Source organism: Pezoporus wallicus, unplaced genomic scaffold (genome assembly GCF_028554395.1).
Source record: "Pezoporus wallicus isolate ANWC-B61680 ecotype Strahan unplaced genomic scaffold, APGP_CSIRO_Pwel_v1 contig_13458, whole genome shotgun sequence".
Lineage (NCBI taxonomy): Eukaryota > Metazoa > Chordata > Aves > Psittaciformes > Psittacidae > Pezoporus > Pezoporus wallicus.
Window position 1 is genome coordinate 247910 of NW_026635549.1, and position 22341 is coordinate 270250.

Consider the following 22341-nt stretch of genomic DNA (forward strand, 5'->3'; position numbering starts at 1 on the left):
TGGGCTGCCTTGGCAGCATAGGGTAAAATCTTGGAAGAGCTGGGCGCATCACTTCACCCCAGGCTTCCGACTTGCACAGCCACACTTGCCCAGCAGAGCAGCATATGTCTCATTAACCTTGATAGCTTTGTAGGAGTTACTGTTTCATGCAGCACAGAAATGCTTCAAGATCTTTCTTGTGTTTTAGGCACAAAATGACTCTGTCAAGGTGAAAATAAACAACCCCACACCCTTCCCAGCATCGGAATCCTCTTTCTTCCACAAGTATTTATGCAAAGAAGCAAACCCTACTTTCTATTAATAGCTAAGCTAATTCATTTAGCTATTTTGTCGCTTCAGGCTAGTGGTGGAGGATCTTATTTTCAGGCATTTATTAAATTTCCACAATTCTCTATCCAAAATTATTGCCCCTGGTCCATTTTTACTTATTATTTTTGCTTCATTGCTTTTATGTGCTTCTGCTTTTTACTAAGTGTAGTATTATCTCTTGGGACTTGAGCATATAATATTGATTAGCCGTATCTTCTTAATGGTAATGCTGGCTTACCGTACTTCCAGCTCTTCAAGACATGAATTGACATGAGGAAACAAAATACAGGGCTGACAGCTTCTAGAGTTTCCTAGGCATGAAAGTACTGGGAAGCCAATTTGGTGGTATTGACTAACCCTGTATCTACATTGGGTAGGTTCTCCTCTTTTCCAGACTGTGCTGGCAAATGATTCCTACCTGCCTCCAGCTGTTTATAAATTTCCTCCTTCCAAAAGTCTTCTGAGTGCCCACCTATCAGCTACATGGTTTATGTGAGTTTTCCCAAATACGCTTCAATACGGATGAACTGGTTTAGCCGTCTTATTTCCATTAGCCTGACTTAACTTGAAACTTAAACAAGGGAGATTTAGGTTAGATATAAGGATGTTCTTTACTGTGAGGGTGCTGAGGCACTGGCACAGGCTGTCCAAGGAAGCTGTGGCTGCCCCATCCCTGGCAGTGTTCAAGGCCAGGTTGGACACAGGGGCTTGGAGCAAGCTGCTCTAGTGGAAAGTGTCCCTGCCCATGGCGGGGGGTTGGAACTGGATGAACTTTAAGGTGCTTTCCAACCCAAACCAATCTGGGATTCTGCGATTCTATGACAGTCTGAATGATGCAGACTGGAAACATAAAATTGTCTGCAAATGTGAAGAGGAGAGGATAAAGTGATATGGAGGTAGGGGCAGACTGGGGCAGGTGGTATCTTCCCCCACACTGTTGTATGCCGAAGATGCTACCTCGTACTAAACCATATTGGGAAAAGAAAAGGGTACAACCTTACTTCGTCATCTTCAAGATCAATAAAATTTTACTGTGACTAAGGAGAAACATGATGAAAACTTACATGAAAACTTTCACAGTTGAGACATCGTATGCCAGTTTTGTACTTATACCCCATGAAATTCTCTTATACTCAGAGTGGGAAGAGACGAAAAAAAAGGGGGGTTCCTAAAAGACTCTTAGGGGAAAAAAGGTTTATTTCAGAAAATACAGTGGTGGAGAAACTAATGTGATTGTATTGACTCCATAAACCAGCATGAAATTCGTAGCCTACTGTGAAAAAGACCCCTCCAAACCACAACTCACAAATAATATAAGAATTAAAAGCTAACAGAGAAAATTAAATAGTAGGAAGAATACCAAAACTACCTGATGCAATTATTCATAAACCAGGATAGCATTACAGATTACCAAAACCACAGAGAGCAGAAGAACCATCAGCAATGCAACCAGAATCTTGGCAAAAGTGTTATGAAAAGAAATGTGGATATACCTCATTGGGGTGAATTGCTTTGCTGTTATGATTAATACCATTTACTAACATTGAATAATGCCATAAATAAATGATTCACTTCCTGACTTCAAAGTCTGATAGGTAAGACCTACCTCCCCCTGTAACCTTTACTTTCCTATACTCAGCTGTGCTGTTCTTCCAGACAAGAATATCTTCAGCTATCTCCTAAGACTGTCTGAGACATTGTGTTGAATTAAAAAGAAGAAATTAGCAAAGACTGGAAACAAAACTATCAATTTTTACCATTAATAAACTTAAAACCCAATATATTTAATGTTCTGAACAAAAAAGAGAAGTATACAGAAAGGGATGAAACAGGTAAAAACGTTTGCACAGGTGTATTGATCTTTTCTAAGAGGCAATATTGAGAGCAGCTGCAAAATTGCATTACTCTGCTAGAGCTTCCTGATTAAGGGGGATTACTGTTTGTAATACAAACAGGTAATAGGGAATGGTTGAGCACATTACAAGCCTGAATGAATTTAAACAAGATAAATACATATATTACCTTAGGATAAGCCATGCTCCCTGCATGCCTCTTAGCTTATTATAAGGAATATTTTGAGTACTGTGCAAGGAGATATCTAGGTTGCAAACATGTAGATTGTGCAATTGGCCACTAATGAGACATGGAGGCTACAGCTGATGGTCTGGATGCCCTGAAACATTGATTAACTTGAGCAAAAGATCATGTAAAATTGGAATAATGTCTGAAAAATCACTGTAATGCCAACAAATGCCTTGCAATTACCGCTGATAGGCTTGACCTCATCATTCTCAGAACCACAAAATGCCACATTTACGGCATAGATGACTTAGCTGGAAAAGGTCTTCTTAATCAAGTCCAATTCCTGCTTTCACAGTGCCCTAAAATACAGTGCATAAACTGTTCAAATACTTTTTTACAATTAGTTCAATTTTGGCATTTCATAACTGTTGGAAGACCACACACAGAATCCCATCCTCAAATGGTTAGACTCATTCTTCTAACGAAACGCAGCTTCATCCTGCTTGATGGCTTTTGCACCAGCACAGTTCCTCTGTGTAAATTGCTCTTTTCCATTGTATATCGATTCTCATGACAGATTTACAGACAGAACACAACTTCATCTACCAACCTCATTCTGCTAAATAAACAATCTAATTTTGTTTCAGACTTTTCCGATATGCTTTTTTATCCTTGTTGCAAGGTTTCATCTACGTCTTCACTGGTTTAAATAGCAGTGTGCAGTATTGAATGACTTCCTGAAAAATCAGACATATTGCATTGATCACATTCCTCTTTCTAAAAATCAAAGACTGATATAAAGAAAATTTGACTATATTGCTTTTTTATCCCATTTTGAATTTACTTATCTGTTCTGTTTCTATAGCTTTGTTTAAACCATGCTTCGACATAGTGAGATACTTGTACGTAAGTGCATACTTCTACACATCGAGGAGAGACTCCAGATCTGTTGAATGCACATCATTTATTTTTCTCCTTTTGTGACCTGTAGGAGTCATTTTCCAGATAAAGCACTAGTTGTAGTTGAATAGGCATTTGAGATGCCCTTCCTCCTCCCTGTGCCAGTTCTGCAATGTTCTGGGGAGGAGTAACAAGGTCTCCCTAATCTCAGCACAACAACGTCTTCCAGTTATTATCCACCCCATTACTGGTCCTGTGTACTATGCAAACAATATTATTGCATTACAGCCTTTCCTTTGAGTGAAAAGTGAAAATGCAAAGTTAATATGACAGCATGTAGGTCAGTGAATATCACTAAACATCCAGGCTCTTTGAGGTTTCTGTCCAAAGCGTCTTCATCAAATCAATACCTTCAGTGGTGTTGTTTAACTCAGGTGTGCTAGGTACGTGAACTTAGGTAAAAAAGAAAAGGTGAGGGTCAATCCTACAGGAAGCAGAGGTCTACTGCTGTCTCCCTGCTGTGCTGATAAGCCAATTAGAGATAAGGCTTACAGAGCAGTAGAAAATGGACGTGTTCCCACCTGATATCCAGGGTTCTTATATTCTTTCATGACTCTGACAAGCATCCCAGAATAAGAATGACAATCTCAGCAGCTTTTCCCAAGGACCAGCTGTTTGTTCTCTAGAGCAAGTGAATGTTTTGTTAATCCTAATATGCTGGGTACTATTGATTTATCAGTGTTTTACACTGTCACACAGAAAGTCAATTCAGTGCATATATATATATATATATCATTGAATGCAAATATATATATAGAATGTGTGTGTATAGATATTTATATGGAATGCAGAGAGAGGGAGAAAGGAAAAACGGCCTATGTCAAATGTTTATTTACTGGTGCAGACTTTCCCACAGTTGTTGGCCTACAGCTAGTGACAGCAGCTGGATTGCATCACCATATGCTCCCTTGAAAGGAAAATTCTTTTAGACCCATTTTCATTGGAGAAATCACAATTTTTAATAGTGACAGTTTTCCATGACTATGGTCTATGGCTTTACCCTAAGATTCATTTGACATATGCAGACTGGCTTTTCCTTTCCTTGACAAAAATGAGGTTAGTCTGTAATATTTTGTTGACACTGCACTTTGGCTTAGCTTTGGTAGACTGTTTCAAGGCTCTTTGATTTTCTGCTTCTCTACTTGTGACTGTCCAGGATGATCCAAGTAGGAAAAAGCACTGGCTCAAGATGATCCCTTCACTTATGTGATTAAACAGTGTTTAGCACTGATAAATGTCACATCCATACAGCTTTCAGAGACAATCTGGACAGAAATAGTCAAAACCCAGAAATTCTGGTAGTGTTCAAGGCCAGGCTGGATGGGGCTTTGAAAAACCTGGTTTAGTGAAAGGTGTTCCTGCCCATGGCAGTGGGGTTGGAATTACATGATCTTAAGGTCCTTTCCAACCCTAACCATTCTGTGATTCTATAATACAGAATGGCTTAAGTTGCCTATACATACACTTCTAAGAAAGAGAGATACTCAGATTGAATAAGAAACTTGTGTGAGACTGTCTGGGACTGCATTATGGCCTGGGATTTGTGATCAAGTTCCAAAATGCTGTCTGCACTGGAACAACTGACTGCACTTTTCGAAGCAAATGGAGATGATTTATCTTAGACAACAATGATAAAGGATTGTATCAAATCGCACTGCCTAGCATTTTCCAAGGACAAACAGGACATGCTTGTGCAGGTGCCAGGTATCAGCAACTTACAACTGGAGCATGAGTCAAGCTCTGAGTGAGGAGGAGACAGAGAGATTGGCAGAGAGGGAGCAGAACATCCTCAGGGGCCATAAGTCACAATTATATCTTCTTACAGATCTCTAATTTGTTCTTAAAGATCCCCAGAGATGGAGACACTTCAACCACCCCTAACAGTCTATTCTGGTGCTTCCCTCTCCTTTCTGCAGTTGAGTATTTTTCCTAATGTCTCGTCTGAAGCTTTTTTGCTGCTTTTTAGGACCATTCCTTCTAGTTTACAATAACTATGAGAAAGCAATATGGCAAACAGAACTGGGTGAGCTTAAGGTCCTTTCCAACCCTATCTATTCTATGATTCTATGAAAAGAAATAATGAAAAAGAGGTACACAGCTAAGCAGGCAGGCAGGGGTGGGCTTGCAAGAGAAACCTTTTTGAAACAGCCTGCAAGTGTCAGAAATGAGACCTAAAAGAAAATTACTGTGCACCAACTGGGACAGACGAAGCTCATTACTGTCAGTGGCCTACATGCTATGAAATGGGTTAGTATTGCTACAGCAACCTTTCTGGTGTGTCCCTGTAATTAGCACCAAAGTATTATTATTGTAATTAACTGAATCCCCTAGTACCTAGTGCAGTATTCATGGCTGTAAGCAGGTTAATGTGAAAATTAATTTGTACTAATTCTCACTAGATCAGTGATGGCCAAACCAATCTGGCTGCAGTGGCATTTTGTTGAATAACAATATTTTCCTGTTGACTTAAACAAGGCACTGAAGCTTCAAGAAAGTCACATAAACCCATTTTGACTTCCGCTTGTGACAGGAGTCTTGTGATAGTTCTCTATCTCCTTTGGATAAATTTATTGGGAAGCTCTAAGTTTCACTTATTTCTAAGTGAGTAAAAATGCACGAGCTCTAGACTGGAAATTAATGAGATAAAAGACTCCAGCAGATTCTTTAGCTTGCTTAAAGAGCTGGTTGGTTTCAGAACAAACTGTTCTCCTTTTCATCTTAGAGGGTTATATTTGACTTCCAGGGCAAAGCATGGCACTGCATACACACAAGAAAGAAGATAAAATTCTTTCATGCACAAAACTCTAAGAACAAGAGACTGTAGGAATATTGAGAGGGAATTTCTCCCTTTCTTAGTCACAAGCAAGATGAGAAAATCACAAAAAACAACTACCTGGTGACTGAGAGAACATGGTTGAAGTCAAGCCAAATCAGGGGGTGGCTCGGTGTAAAGGGACAGGAAGAGACAAAAAAACCTGTTTTCTGTGCCGGCTGCCTTTTATTCTTCCACTAAAATATAACAACTTGAAGTGGACAGATAATTTCTGTTCCCTGTTACCATTAGGCTAAGGAAACACTGTCATCACCTGCCAAATTAAGCTTCATAGCTTGAACTAAGCTGTCTTGTAACTGTGATTATTCTTGTACTGTCTGGACAGAGACTTGCGACACAAAGAATGGCCAATTAAGGACTTTCTTTCTATCTCTTCCACAGTCTGTGTCAAACTAAACTTTGTAACTCACCTAGCCTGCCTTCAGAGGACTACAGTCCTATAGGAATGGATTTTGTTAATATCTAGAACTGTCATTCCTTAAGTTTAAAGCTGCTGTCTTTGGTCATCCTCCTGCAGAGATGCGTTATTGCAATAACACAAAGGCAACAGGGCTGGATCCTCACAATCTAGTCCTGCTCCTGGATCCTTTCCTGTTCACTTCCCTCCCACCTTGTACCTTGAGGTGGGCAGATGACAGGAGTCATAAAGGCTGATTTTGGTCAATTGTGGTTAATTTTTTAAGGACCCTCAAGAGAAACTTGCTCACAGCTCAGTTCAGGGCTACCATCCTCTACAGGACCTTCTCTCCATCTAGTACAGGAGCAGCCTGGTAGACCAGCCTTCCTTGCCCATGACAACAACAGCAGGGGTTTTCTCTGTGCCAAGCCATTTCTCTCCCTTGCCCTCTACATAAGAAATCAAACCCCAGATTTCCCCCCATCCCTTGACCCTTTCTGTACCAACCTGAGAATGTGATTTCACAAAACACTGCGCTTTATGGCAAAACTAACCTATACGTCTCTACCTACACTGCCCCATCAGTTCTTGTCTGGGGGCACACTACTGATGGGACTTGAGTTAAAGATTAGTCCTGTTTTTAATGAGTGTAACAGTGGGGTCAGTGAGCTGTGTACAAGTGGAGAGAGATCTTAGCAGCTTTACCAGCCCCTACAAAGCCACAAAGCTTGAGGATTCCCAGTTTCTCCATCCTCTTTGCTGCTCCCTGGGCCCGTCCATAATGCATTTCTTTCCTCCTTTCAGTTGTCTGCCTCACCTCTCCACTATCTCTCTGAAATTACCTGTAAAACCATTTTTAAAGAATAAGCCTGCTTTCTCTTCCTTTTCTTCAGCCTAAACGCTTTTTTGTCTCTTTTCCCAAAGCCATCAGTATCCCATCCATATCTGGTGTGGTCATGAGTTTTTTGAAGACCAGGTAAATTTGATTTTCCTTTCTACTGATGCGTCTGGGTTTTTCACCTCTTTCCCTAACTTCTGCCAGGTATTGAGCTCGTTGGGTTCAAGTTGTCTCCATTCTTACATCAGATATCTGAAGAGTGGCCCATGGTAATTTCAGGGGCAATTTGCTATCATTACTTTAACTTTCCTTTTCACAAGGCCATTTATTTGAAAGACAATCAAGTTGAGAGAGGCTGAGTTGGGAGTGGGACAATAAAGTGAATAAAGGGCAGGGAAACAAGCTCTCTGTTTTTATAAAACATAACGTGAAGCTCTCTGGAAGCAGGCAGGTCATAATATAATCTTTTAATGTCATTAAATATGTATTGTAAATACATAAAATTGTAAAGGACAATAATAAAGCTTTGTTATTTTAATAAAGGTAAACAGAAAGCTGAGAACGTCTTACTATTCCCAGCTTAGAAGACACATAAAAGGAGGACCTAATGACACTGGAAACACAGCTTTAAAATCTTTTATAGTCAAGCTTTCAACAGGGCATAATAGTTCAGTTCATTACCAAAAAAAAAATGTGTCTTTTAAATTACGAACCTGGTTTGACTTTCATGTGTTATTAGCTCTCAGTGGAACTGAAGCATTTAAATTGATTGTAATGAGACATTAGCAGATGCTATTACGGCAGCAAGCCATTCCTGTTTTGAGATGGCTGGCTCAGGAGGCCTCTAAAAGCATCCCAACAGGCAGCGACTATCGTGCACTGACAAAGGGAAACAGAAATCAGCTTTGTAGAGGTCTGCCACGCAGCTGGTGTTGCTGTGCCGAGCACGCCAAGCGGCTGCTCTAAAGGGCACTAGTAAATGAGGGCAGCACCCTTCAGAGGGTAGGAAAGGATGCCAAGGGCATTGCTGGTTAAATGCACATATGTTTTTAAATATATCTAAGTGAATTTCTGCAGACATTAAAGAAAGGAGAATTAAATCTCTAGTGAAAAAAAGACCAGATCAAAGCAGACTTCTCAAAGCAATAATAACCATTACTCACATATCTCTGTCAAAAGGATGCCGAAAGCTGAAGGTGAATCTAATCTGAGAGTTATAAGACTTATCTTGTGACTTCTACCTGAGGTCCTTTGTTTTCAAAAGCCTCTCACCCTCCTCAACCTTTTCTAGTTTCTGCTACAGTTTAAATACAATTCAACAAATGACCTATGTCAATGACTCCCTGTTTTCCCCTCATTTTTCCCTATTTCTTTGCTACCTAATTATGCCAACCCCCTGAAATAGCATCTCACAATCACCCTGTTTTCATGTAGGAATTTCATAGCTTTAAGACTGTCAGCCATGCCTGTGTGTGGATACACACCTTTTTGTTTATTCATCTATAGCGATTGCGTAAGTTAATTTTCTAAGGCAAGTACACTGAAAAAAAAGGGTTATGAAATACTCTGAAAGGAAACCATTGCAAATGTGACAGCTGCTAAGAATCACTATGACTTTCATATCCCTTCTTCCCCCAGAGGTGACTACCATTGCTGGCTGAGGAAACAGCTGTAGCATGCTCATGTAGGGCAGAAGAGGCCTGGAGAAGGCAGAATTGCCCTTTGGCATTTTGATGTCTTGCTGGAAAGCTTGTCAGCCTTATTTACATTTTCATTTGCATGCCAGCTTCGACAAGAGTTTATATTTGGATTCTGCTTTAAAGTATCTCCTTCACTAGATTCATGACGACCTTTACATGTCTTCCCACGTTACCCTCTGGGGCTGCAGCCCTGGCTCACTGGGCTATCCAGAGGACTAGCAACAAGAAATGTCAGGCTAAGCATGACATTTATCCAAACAGTTGGCTGCTTGCAAGGTATTTTTATTAATATTTATTTTTGTTAATTATTTCCAGTAGGAGGTTAAAGAGCAGCGTGGACAATGGTCACCATCCTGCTGAAGGAGGGTGCTAAGGGAAAATCCCTTTCCTGTAAGACAGGAGCAAAACTGGCAGTGTGCATCACCCGACAGTGGCTACCCCTGAGAGCAAAGAAGGCAGGAGGGATGAAAGTGGACAATGAGTGATTACTATTGACATGATTTTTGATGACAGACTGACAACTGAACTTGGCAGGGTTATACCCACTGGCTAGTTAAGAGGAGCACTGCCATATACATGCCCTGCTCCAAATAAATCACAGCGGAGGCACAGAAGTACAATGCATGTACTAGCCCCAAGCCTGTCAAGCTGCTACAGAAATGCATGGTCTTGCTCATACCCCAAATAATGCCAAGAGCAAAAATACACGGACTATTAGAACTCTTGTGAGAACTCTGTTGCACATTTCAGTCATTACAGAAAGGACTCCAGTAAACATACTTTGATCAAGTAATCTTTCAAAGCTGAAGAAGTATCCCTGGCATAGAGGGTGGTGTTTTTATTGTTATGGGCAAATCCCAGCTGTCCAATAAATTCACTACTTCAGGATTTCCAAATACAAAAGCATCCTTCTCCCAGAGTTTCAGAGAACACCTCTGGAGATATGGATATCACCACCACCAGCCAGTGGGCTAGGGGTGCACAAGGAGTTGGGAGGGGACACAGCCGGCACAGTTGACCCCAAATAACCCAAGGGATGTTCCAGACTGTATGGTGTCATGCTCAACATGTAGAACTGGGGGAAGAGGGAGGAAAGGGGGGATCCTGGAAGTGATAGGATTTGCCTTCCAAAGTAACTGTTATGTGTGATGGCACCCTGCTTTCCTGGAGATGGCTGAACACCTGCAGATGAGAAGTGGTAAATGAATTCCTTGTTTTGCTTTGCTTCATGCATGGCTTTTCCCTATTAAACTGTCTTTGTCTCAACCCACAAGGTTTCTCACTTTTACCCTTCTGATTCTTTCCCCTGTTTCACTGGGGGAGAATGAGCAAGTGGCTGGATGGTCCTTAGTTGCCATCTGGGGTTAAACCACAACACGAGCACAAGGTTATATAGATCTGAAATGTCACAGTTTCTGGTGGATGACACCATGTTGTCAGTCTGTAATTTCAATGCTGGAGGTTTCTGTCAACCTCTCTTGTGCTTTGATCTGCCACAGATACTGAACCTGAGTTTAGAGTGCTGGCCTAAGAGCACAGTCTGGCCTGGCTGCATGATGGCTGAGACTGGGTATCTGGGTCAGAAATGGCTGCATGAAACACTGCAGTGATATCCCTATTTTAAGCCTTGTCACTCTTCATCACAATTTCACTACACAGGTTTGAAAAGACTTGCATGGACAATGTCAGGAGAAATAATAAATTCTGGAAGGGCTGTGACATGCTGCCTACAGCTGAAAAGAACCTAAAACTTCTGAAGAGATCCAGGAACAAAAGACCTGGGAAATGTCAGTTGGATGGTAATTCTATCAAGGTTCTTGTTACAAGGTTCGATGCAGCAAGTATGGGAGAACAAGCTCTGCAACAGATCAGAGACAATTATCAGAGTAATCCCATTTGGCCATAAAAATATCTAGTCATTTAATACTGCTTAGCCTTGTTTGTAATCACAGAGCTTAATGAGAACAACTTACGTGGAAAGGAAAGAAGGGAATTCTCTGGAGAAGAAAGCCTGCTAAAGAGGACATTAACAAATGCAAGTAAATTTGAGGTTTTAACTCATTTTATACAGGCCATGCTCTATTCTTAGTGGATTTTTTTTTTTTAATCAGCTAACCCAAAGCCAAAGCTGGCTTCAAGCTTATGAAAGTGCATTTCTGTTTTCACACTGCCACATGGGCAAGTCTCATGGTAAAGGAATGGTTTCTTTTGTTTGAAGGAGATTCTGCTTCATTTCTGGCAGGCAGATTCAGAAATAATCACCATCTATAGAAGGATGAACTGCAGCCCGATCTATAATCCTCATTACCCACCAGAATTTCAATGTGAATTTAAATTCTAAGCAAGTATTTTGCAGGTGTGAACAAAGGGGGAAACGTACTGGACAAAAACAATGTCATTTAATTCAAATCTTGACCAGGAAGAATGGTACTTAGTGATAAGTGATAAGTGGGACATAACATCTGAGAAGAGCCCAAGAAGTATTCTCAGCATACTGAGAAGGATTCACATGTCTCTTGAGAAATCTGTCTCCTCCTTGCCACATTTAAGGCATTTTGGATATCACACCCCAAGCCCTATGGACTGCTTTGGTCAACAATGGACAGTAGTGCTTTATGATTTCAGTCAATTTACACTGTAAGTTTGAGGGGTGTAAAAAGGTGGTTCTCAGTGGTTCCCAGTGATAGGAAAAGAAGCAGTGGGTGCAAACTGAAATACAGAAAAATCCATTTGAACATTAGAAATAACTTAAGTGACTTTTTTATTCTAAGGGTAACTGGAAAGAGGAACAGGTTGCCCGAAGAGTTGTGGAGTCTCCATCTGTAGAGCTGTTCAAAACTTGACGTACATGAACCTAAGAAACCCACTTTTGCTGACCCTGCTGGAGCAGCAGTATTGACTGGACTAGATGATCCAGCTGCTTTCCAGCCCTGACTATTATGTGACTTTGTGAAAGAGTGGGTCTAATTCTCTCTGGTTATATACAAATGCAACATACCGCAAAATTCTTTCTTCTCTTCTCCTTAGAAACGCAGAGTTGGTAAACCCACTGGCAAGATAATGTATGGTTAACAACTTCAGTCCTTTAGAATGCAAAGACCATTAGAATACATAAAATATTACAGTTAGTTGTACTAGTGTCCCCTGGCTCGCATTATCATCTCTGGTGATGATGCTCTTGGACAACTGGGTAAAGCAATATAATGGCTTAATATCTGGCTATATTTAATATGAAACACCCTGGTACTGGTTGTGTCCACGATGCCTACAGGTCTGCCTGCATTTTAAAGCTTTATAATAGCCATAAAAACTCATGAAGTATAGCAATGAGTCAACCAGTACTTATAATTGCTGGCATTTAACACCAGAGATGATGACTAAGAATCTATATTTGAAATACCTGGAGTTGGTGGAGTTCAAGTACAAATCCTGGGGAAGATCAACTAAGCACTACATTTTTGTGCGTTAAAAACACTGAATGTTGTGCAGCTTACTAGTTGCAGAACTTTTCGAGGAGCTCTTTAAAACCCTTATTCTACACATGCACTACAATTAGTGCACAATTACTCTTCAGTTATCTTACAAAATGGGTGTTGTTTCGACTTGGTTTCCCCTGAATGAAGAATAATGCCATGTTTGGCATTCAGCTTCCTGCCCTTTTGTCAGCAGAGGTGGCTGCATTTCACATTTTCAGAGATAATGTTTAGGAAATCCCCTGGGGCATCGTTTTCCATGGCAGATGTCTGTCTCCTATGCTCAAACACAGTGTGATAACATTTCAAATGATCTTTCCTTTCTGCGTTAAACAACCCTATGAAAAATTAAGTTGAAACAAAAATTTGGGGAATTAGTATTATAATGTCTCAGATGTTTCCCTGCCAGAGAAGGAGCTTCACTAAAAAAAGGATGTCCCAAGATTATACATTACAATTATTTTTATATGGCAGTTTATGTAATTTATCTGAAAGAGAGCTGATATTCCAGCCCACACACTAACACAATTTACAATTATATTGCCTTTTAATCCAGAAGAAACCTGATGTTTTCCACAAACCTAATGCAGCACAAACACCATAGATCAATGGTATCCACCTCAAAGGTGTCAGTCACAACTATAAAAGTTCTGCAAATAAATCAAAGTGACTTAATTAAAACGGTGCTTGATCTGCAGATTGAGTAGATTAATTTAACCACAGCTTTATGAGGAAGACCTACAGATTGAATGTTACAGAGTCACACTCAGCAAAAGGCATATCCACCAAAAGATGAAAGGCTGAGGCAGCCCTCGCAGATGTCAACCAGAGGTTAAGGCAGACATTGATCACATTTGTATCCTCAGGTTTGTCTTTGATTTGCATGTTTTTAGGTATATGTTAAAGGTGTAAGTAAGATGACAGTCAGGCTCTGTACATTTCCAGATCAGTGCTTAGGACTTTACAATTTCCATTACTTGAGTGGGTGACCTTAACATTTGAATTCAAGTTATTTACTTGCATGTCAAACTCAAATGTCTCTTTTGTTCTGGGAAAATGAGTAAAATATGTTTCTTCAATGAAAAAAAAAACAACTATTATATCTAAATACAACTTTCAGTAGGGATACAATTTTTCAGCACAGACATTCAAACATTAGGCCCTCCTGCCCCTCTTTCCCCCCTCCTTCAAATAGCAGTTCTGGACAATTTACTATTTTTAAAACAGTTTCTACCTATGGCTTTATTTTTCTGATGTTTTTATTTTCTCCCCCTTTATTGAGCTCTCTCTCTGACAAATATTTCTGTTTAGGAATAAGGAAAAATCAGTTCCTATATGTAAGCCTGAGAAAATGTGCCACGTTTCAGGTATTTTGAAGCTCACGTTCACATGAAATATCACGTATATTTTGCCTTCATTGTATTCTTTAGATGTAACTCCTAACTATAACATAGCCTATGATCTAAGGTATGGTAACCTAACACTGGGGGAAGATATAAGGGGTAGAAGAAGGAGAGAAGATAAAAGTGCTATTATTGCATAGATTCAAAAGAAAGCGTGGCAGGTAGCTGATGGACTTTAAGTAAAACACGTCTTAGTCAGTTTTCTTTCCATGTTTCACAGCTTAAAAATACTTCCATGATAAATATAAATCATTAATTCTTGATCAAATATTTTTGTAAGAATTGGTTGACAGGCCTGTAGAGAACATGTACAGCCTAAGCTTGTTTCTCGCTCTATTAACCAAGCGTACCAAAAATAAACTGAAACGCAAAATTTCAATGTTTCAGTCTTGAGAAGTTTTCGGTGCTTCTCTGGGTAACTCACACTTTATTTTAAATACCTCAAAAAACTGAGGTCAAATGTGGGATTTTAAGGCTCATGAATAGTGTAAGGCATTAACTGGACTAATTTATGAATAGTAGATAAACCTGAACTAAAAGTTACAGATGCAGTTCACAGTAACTCCACTAGAAAAATGAATAAAAATCACAGAATTATGGAATCACAGATTGGTTTGGGTTGGAAGAGACCTTAAAGCTCATCCAGTTCCAACCCCCTGCCACAGGCAGGGGCAACTTCCTCCAGACCAGGTTGCTCAAATCTCCATCCAGCCTGGCACTGAACACTCTCAGGGATGGAGCATATGCCGTCCTTCCTACTTTCTGGCCTCCAGCTCTTCTGCTTTTGCTGTCTCATATCACTACCATTCAATACCTATGCAAAGAAGCAATTAATTAAAACAAAGCAGAATTCATTCACATCTCTGAAAAGACAGGAGAAAGGGGACTATGAGTGTCATCATTTCAGTGACCAGGTGTGAGTAACAAGAAAGAAAGAGTAAAACCTAAGGGAGACATTTGAGTGCAAAGTATTTCCACAGCATAAACTTTAAAAGACCAATACGCGATTGCCACCATAAAGATATCTGGGTTGCTCGACAAAGTTGTTTCAGGAATCTTGTAAAACTAGATCAATCTACCATTATAATTTAGATAAAATGTGAACTGGAATAGAAGAAACCAAACATGAACTTGAAACACTGAAATTACATTCAGCATTCTGAACATTTTGTTTAATTCAAACAAGAACATTTCAGAATGTCTATAGAAAAATATAGGGGGTTTAACTGACAAATTGCAAAATATCGTGAAATGAAAGTAATTCCATCCTGGAAATCCTGTTTTGTATGTAGGAGTGCTGTTTTCTCCCTTCTCTGAAACTTGGTTCTCTGTTGGATGGGTATATTCCATGCAAGTATTTAACACTTTTGGCTGTACCTCAAAGAGGAGGAATACAGAAAACTGGTGGCAATGGCTGAGTTTCACCTAATACCACCTACTAATGATTTTACTTTGCATTTCTGATCTACAGCCCAAACCAAGGCCAGCAGCAGTCAGCGTACACTGTCATTTCCCCATGGAAAGTGTGTGAGGAACACCACCTGAGAAGGACAAGGATAGTCTATGGGACATTAAGTAAATAATAATATTGCCCATTCCCAGTTTTTCATCTTGGATAATGGTTTATTTTCTCAAGGCATATTTTGGTAGTGGGAGACACAGATCTACTACAACAGACAAACTCAGATTAACAGTACCGTAAATAAACACAGAGAGAATAAGATACCATTTACATGAAAAGGTATTGTACACAGAGAGTTATAGTATTTATGTATATACTTTCTTCAAACAGCTACAAGTAGGTTTTCTGAAAGAAAGCAGAGATTTTCCTTAGTAATACTTCCATTACTTTTCTTAGATACTGCTAGGTAGAACCATTTGCTCTGTAGTATTACTGGCTGCTCTGAATGCTTTTTCCACTTATATATATTACTGAAGGTAGCAAAAATTCTTCCAAGTATACAATTTACTTAAAATATAGAAATAAATAGCTATAAAATAAAAAAAACCAAAACCACCCAACGAAATGACTAAGGGAACTGATTAGTCTGCCTGGCCAGTTCACTCATTCAGTTTCAGCATGTGGCTGCACCCAACACAGTTCAATCAGTTCTTTACGATTTCATAATATTAAAGGTTATTACCACAATACAAACCATGGGATAATAATGGGTTCTTAAATTAGCATTTGCTTAGCTCAAATGCCAGTGCACTAATCCCTTTCTTTAAAACCTGGCAGAAATAGTATTGTAAATCGTGCTTACAGAGTGGTGGGTTCCTATAGCCTTCCAAACAAGAAAGATCTCATCAGGAGTACAGTAATGAATTAGAAGGGACGCACCATGTCCTGCTCTGTCAATTTACAGGCTCTTCAAACACAACACACCGGCCAGTGTAATGTGAAGATGACATTAATGCTCAGGATTCAAAATCTGTTGTAAATCCAGACTACATTCCCTGGCTAAAATAATAGGAGATTTCTGCTAACACCAAGGAAGTATTCTGGGAACTAGGACTCCGTCTGCAGTTTTGTCAGGCTGACTTTTGAGGAGTGATCTGGTGATTGCCAAGTAGAAATATGGGGATGCCATAAGCATTTCTCTGTACTACAAAATAAAAACTGTATATTCATATTAATATTAATCTTTAGGCCACCAACTAATAACCCAAAGTTTGCACAGGACAAAAGATAGGGTAGCAATGCTCTGGAGGCAATGAAAGAATCTGCACAGATGAGCATCACTCCTGTTTGCGTACTGGCAAGTGGAATGACAAAGATTCTCCATCTTTGACAGAAAAATGAGGACCAGAGAAGCAGCAGGAATTTAGGAGTGCTTTCAGCCTGCAATCTGATGTGGTTACAGACACTTTCATGTAGGGCTATATAAGAGGGTCTCCACAGAATCTTCTACACATGATCACGATATTTTCTATGGATAGTGTTCCTCTAGAGCAATGTGCTGTGACTGTCAGTGCAGCTCATTACTGGGACATGTATCTAGTGACCTGCCTGCAAGACTCAAAGCTGTAGGTCCTGATCCTGGATTTGACTCAAATCCTACACCTCTATGTACAGGCAGCTTCTCTTACAATAGATTGTAACTATTCTGTGGTGGTGACACAGCCATAGCAACCAGCACCCTTCTGAGCATGCATGTTCCCTGAAAATGTGGAGAAACTCCATCAAAAGCTGACATGAGCAGCTTGTCTCTTGGAAAGACCGATACTATTCATGTCATTGATCATCTAGACACTTTGAATGCCATGCAGAAAAGAGAGCATTTGTATCACTCTATTTCACTGAGCTGACATGTGGCTCCTACTGATTTTTGGTGCTGAATTCTCAGAACTGCCTCTATTACCCTCCTTACCTGGGAGGTTTCAAGGACAGACAGATCTGTTTCTCATTTTAACCATCTGGCGGCATGGAAGGGGCAGAGGCAAAAGACTACTTACATTAAAAGCTCCTTTCCCCCCCACTTATTTTTTAACATTAGTATAATGCATCCAGATGCCAAGACACTGAGAACCACTGAACAAACCAAACAACTGCATCCAAAAATGAGTTAAACTCAATATTTATGACATGTATTTTGCTTACAAGTGAATCTTTTTAATTGTTTTTTATAACTTGAATATCCTCTACCGTTTGTACAATCATATAAGATCTAAAACAAATTTCTTATTCAGGATTAGGCCTTTGCACTTATTTGCCTCCGAACACAAGGAACAGACCAACATCAAAAGGCACACTGTGTTTATGAACACCATTTCTCTCTGCTCCAGTTGCCAAATTTGTTCCTTTCATGCATTGTTTGATTAACTTTTAAAATGATGCTTCTCTGCCTATCTGGATAGATAAAAGACCTTGCAGTTTTTCATTGATGCATTGTCATCCTTTACTATTTTCTGCCTCTTCCTTGCCGTAAAGTTATGTTTTCTATTCTCAACATTGAGGATACTAAGTGTCTAAACTATCATTCAAACCCATTTTTCCACTGAAGGACTTCTCCCTGAAAGCACGTTACTTTGATTGCTGGTGTCTGTATGGCTTTGTTTCACACCCATCATGACTACTGATTTCAAACAGAATGCTGCAAAACAGCATGCAATGTTACTTTATCAGTCTCTTCAATAAAAAGTAAGAACAGATTTATTATATAGTCAATAATAGTTTTCAATTCTATGCACTAGAGCTTTCTGTACTCAAGAGTCAGTACTATAAATGCATTTCTCTATTTGAAAGTATCATTTGTGTGTGTGTGTTTGAAAGAGGAAAATAGAAGTGTTACAGACACGCAAGTGTGTGAGGTTACACATTGCTGCTGCAATCCCCAGTCACTTTTGACACAGACAAAAGCATGGTTGCACAACTACACAGTCCCACATTAGCTTTAGTTAATGCAAAGTGAAAAATACTCTCTAAAAAGTAATTGCAACTTGTCCAATACCCAATTTCACCAAAAATGTAGACCATCCACTGCCATGGGACTTTACTATACACCTGAGGTATTTCAGACAAAAAAAAGAAGAAAGAAAGACCAATTCCAAAGCTAAGGACTTTTATCTAAGACGTTTTCCCCCTGCCATCTGTATTTTATATGAAAGATAATCTGAATATAGGTGCCTTGGCTGGCTTCAGTTGTAACCAAAAGGCAAAAGCTGAGAATGATTTCCTTTTGGAGAGCAGATTTCTGCTACTCGGGAGCGCTATGCACCAGTCCTAAAATATTACCTCTATTCAGAAATGAATAGGAAGCCAACACACTTCTTTGAGTTGTGGTGTAGTGCGTGTCCAGTGGGATAACCACACAAATGGCTGTACCTGGACCAGCGCTGGTAACTAACGGTAGTGAAGGCACGGTGCTCCACAAAGAGCACTGCTGTCCCTTACTGCGAGGTGGGAGGCATGCATCACAATACCAAACTCATCTCCAGATAAGACAACTGCATTCTCCAGACCAGAGAGGATTTAAAATACAATTCTTTAGTCACTGTTGTTTTTCCTTCAGCATCGCTCCTGGGCTATGAAGACAAAATGAGCAGTAGGCACACACCCAGCATAAAAAGTTATCTTTGCCACATCCTCTGGCTATTTTCCTTGATCTTATCTGGGCTGAACTTCAAGAAGCTGGTCTCATCTGTCCCCAGGCCTCCATACCACTGCCTGGAGACTGAACTAGTTGGTAGCTTAATTTATTGTGTTATAACAAATAGCGAGTCTGGAGCTCTGGTGCCCACAAGAGCCATATGCCCATATCATAACTTTCTCCTTTTAGGGTTGCTTTTCCTGTCCTAATTTATACTTCCTCAGTTACAGTACATACATTTACATGGTTAATGTTCAGATTGCTGAGATTACACCATAGTGATGCATGCAGTATAAATGCCTAGACAGATGGATGCAATATCACAGATTTCTGAAAGGAGGAGAACTTGCAAAGCCAGAAGCTCACACTTCAAGAAATCTCATTTGCTAGCACAGGGGTCACTGAAAATAGATCTGAATGCTTAAAAAGCAGTGAAATACTCTTAAATAAAGCACTACTGAGAAAGGTATATACTCCTTCCTAGAAATAGGCTCTAGTCTGTTCGGCTGCCAGGAAATGATCTCAAGAAATCCTAATTTTTTTTCAAATATATGATTTATAACGAGTAAGTGCCAATCTGTTCTGCAAACTAAGTCTGTGGCAAAGGCCACTTTGCCAATAGCCTTCTCTTTAAATAAAAAATGATGAGAAATGAGACCCCTTATTAATTAATCCAGGATCTGTCCTGCAGTTCCAATGTTTCACACATGGAATAGATTATTTCTAAGCCACGGTACAAGTTTAAATCACTACTGAGTAAACAGTTTGGACTAATACCAGAGGAGAGGTCTCTGGAAGAGAGTGTTTCTCTCTCCAATTACTAATAATACAGCAATAAGACAACAGGTGCTGTTCTGCCAAACCCTCTTTATATTTGACAAAACAACCTTTCCTTTCCACCCCACAGATTAAACCCCCACACTCCAAACGGTGCAGAGACAGGAGCAATGACTGCTCCTTCGACGATATGCTACCGATACAAGGAAAAGTGAGATTGTCACTCATGACCACCTGCCTCTCCTGAGGAGGGATACAGGTATTGTACAGCAATGCTGACATTTCAATCCCATAAACTCTGCTTTTCAATTCCTTTCTGGTTAAAACAGCAATTAAAAATGTGCTGCCTTACCGATCCTTAAAGGTTACTGGCAAGATAATATTGACAGATATTAAAGGAGCTTCTTGATGTAGAGGACATAATGAAGCAAGTGAAAATTAGAGCAAAGAATAAAAAGCTGGTGAAATTTAAGAAGAAATGCATACATTATAGGAAATATACCTTTCCCTGCTTAGCTGTGCTATATCACATTTCCCACAGTTTGTTTCAGAGTCCCCCTTTGCCTTTCATCTTACACATATTTCAGCACTGTTGTTATGCAAGATGGGGAATCATTCATTTTAACGTGATACTGAGCATATTACCACACAAAAACAGAGAGAGGCTACCATTTTACTGATTATCTAATTAAGAAGCTCTACAATGCAAATTCTTTGCAGCCCCTTGCTGCACACAAAAGATGCTGCATCTGAAAAGCCACATGCACGTAAAAGCAAAGAATTTGTAAGTGCTTCTGATTTTAGCTTTTTCTTCCTCTTGTTACAAAAGCCACAGCTATCACTCTCTTTAACTGCTAATAAAAGCAATTTAATGACAGGTAGATTTGCTGGTTTGTATCTTTGAACCCCCCCCCAACACACTCACTAAAGGAAAGTAACTTTAGCTAGAAAAGAGATCCTCGCAGCACTATAGTGAATAATTCATCATTGCATTTTCCTTTTCATCTCATTTTTGCCAGTAACGTACACGACTGAAAATATTGCAAAATCTAAAAACAACCACAGACAAGGACTTCCAGCAGCAAAATACACATAAAACTAGCAGGCAGGTTTCCCCAGCTTATATAATAACAGCTTCAGTTCCACAGAACCCCCATCACTCACCGAGGACTGAATTCACTTGAACAAAAGCAGAGCCCAGTCACCAAATGCAGCTTCTCAGGACTCTTAATGCGAGATGCTCCTGTCTGCTGTTCAGTTCACACTTGCCTTTATAACTAAGCCAACCAACAACATTCAGTTGCTGAACCTGATGAATTATAAAACGGTAGCTCCCAGACTCTCATATTTTACATCACAGGGGGTGGTCATCCAGCATACACACTGCCTGTGTACATATATTCTGCTATAACTCATCCTGATAAACACATCAGTGCTGGCAGCAGTGACAGTAATTGGTGCTCAGGATGTACAAGCACAAACCAATAGAGCACACTCCCACCTCCTGCTCTGTGCAACATCTCTACCTGTCAATCACTGCACCTTGTTAAGGTGGAATGAACAACTGCACTTTAGGGGAGAAGCAAAACTTGGAGAAGAAACCATCTGCTGATATGAATTCATCACTTAAACGTTTCTTAATACAGTAGTAAATGTAGCTTCAACCTCCTCTAGATGCGGTTTTTATGGCTAATCTTCATAAAACCTTCCTTTCTTAAAGACACAGCTCTTGCTTAGTGACTAACTCGGAGTTTGTAACTTCCACTTTCATGAATGGAAATTATTCAGGCAAATTCCATGGACATTAGCAAAGATAAACTAAAAACTTTACTCCAGGAAGAATGACTGCTAAAAGCAATATACTTGGTAGGTGAAATGATGTGTACATTTTACAAGCCCCTCAAAAAATGTTGGTAGGTTTTAAGAATATCCTCTAAGTTACAAATACGTATTTGTAATGCTCTTCACTTATGCCTGCATTGTTCTTAAAGGAAATTTATAGCTACAAAATAACAGAATCAAACAGCTAAAACTAGACCCATCTATATAATCAATGAAACCGAACATTTTCTAATGGGATTAATTACAGCAGTAACAATCGCAGTTGCTGCACATGCCTCAAATAAACACTCACAATTAGCCCCTAACAAGCAAAACTGGTTATGGTAATGGTAATACACAGCCACTGGAAAGGGTTTTGTATGGCAAGACCTTTATGATGGAGAGAGCTGAGCTCCAGGAATTTTGTGTTTTACACAAACTCCAGGCTATTTGTACCAGCACGGAGTGTGAATGAATGCTTTATTTGGGACGATTTGCTATTTCTACACCACTGGTGACGACACTCAGAAGGCTCCATTTGGAGCCTGAACTTGATCAAACTCCTTTCGTTCCTCATGCCTGCAAACGTCTCCCAGTGTTTGGTACCACAAAGAAAGGTTGTGCTTAGGAAGGTGAGCACAGTTGTGTGAGCGGCTGTGCATCGCCTGGATGCTTTTCCATGAACAACTGGGCTGAGGAATGCAAATGAAGCCTCTGC

General features: G+C 39.8%; 1 protein-coding gene across 25 annotated transcripts in view; it reads right to left on the reverse strand.

Annotated features, from left to right (window-relative positions):
* DLG2 (discs large MAGUK scaffold protein 2) overlaps positions 1–22341 on the reverse strand; it is a 995744-nt gene that overhangs the window by 97517 nt on the left and 875886 nt on the right. Inside the window, exon 1 of one of the 25 annotated variants that reach the window (XM_057396747.1) lies at positions 20967–21278. The exons of the other annotated variants lie outside the window; for them this stretch is intronic. The gene's annotated coding sequence lies outside the window, so the exon portion shown is untranslated. Of the gene's footprint in view, positions 1–20966; positions 21279–22341 lie in introns of those variants that run through there. 25 annotated transcript variants of the gene reach the window in all.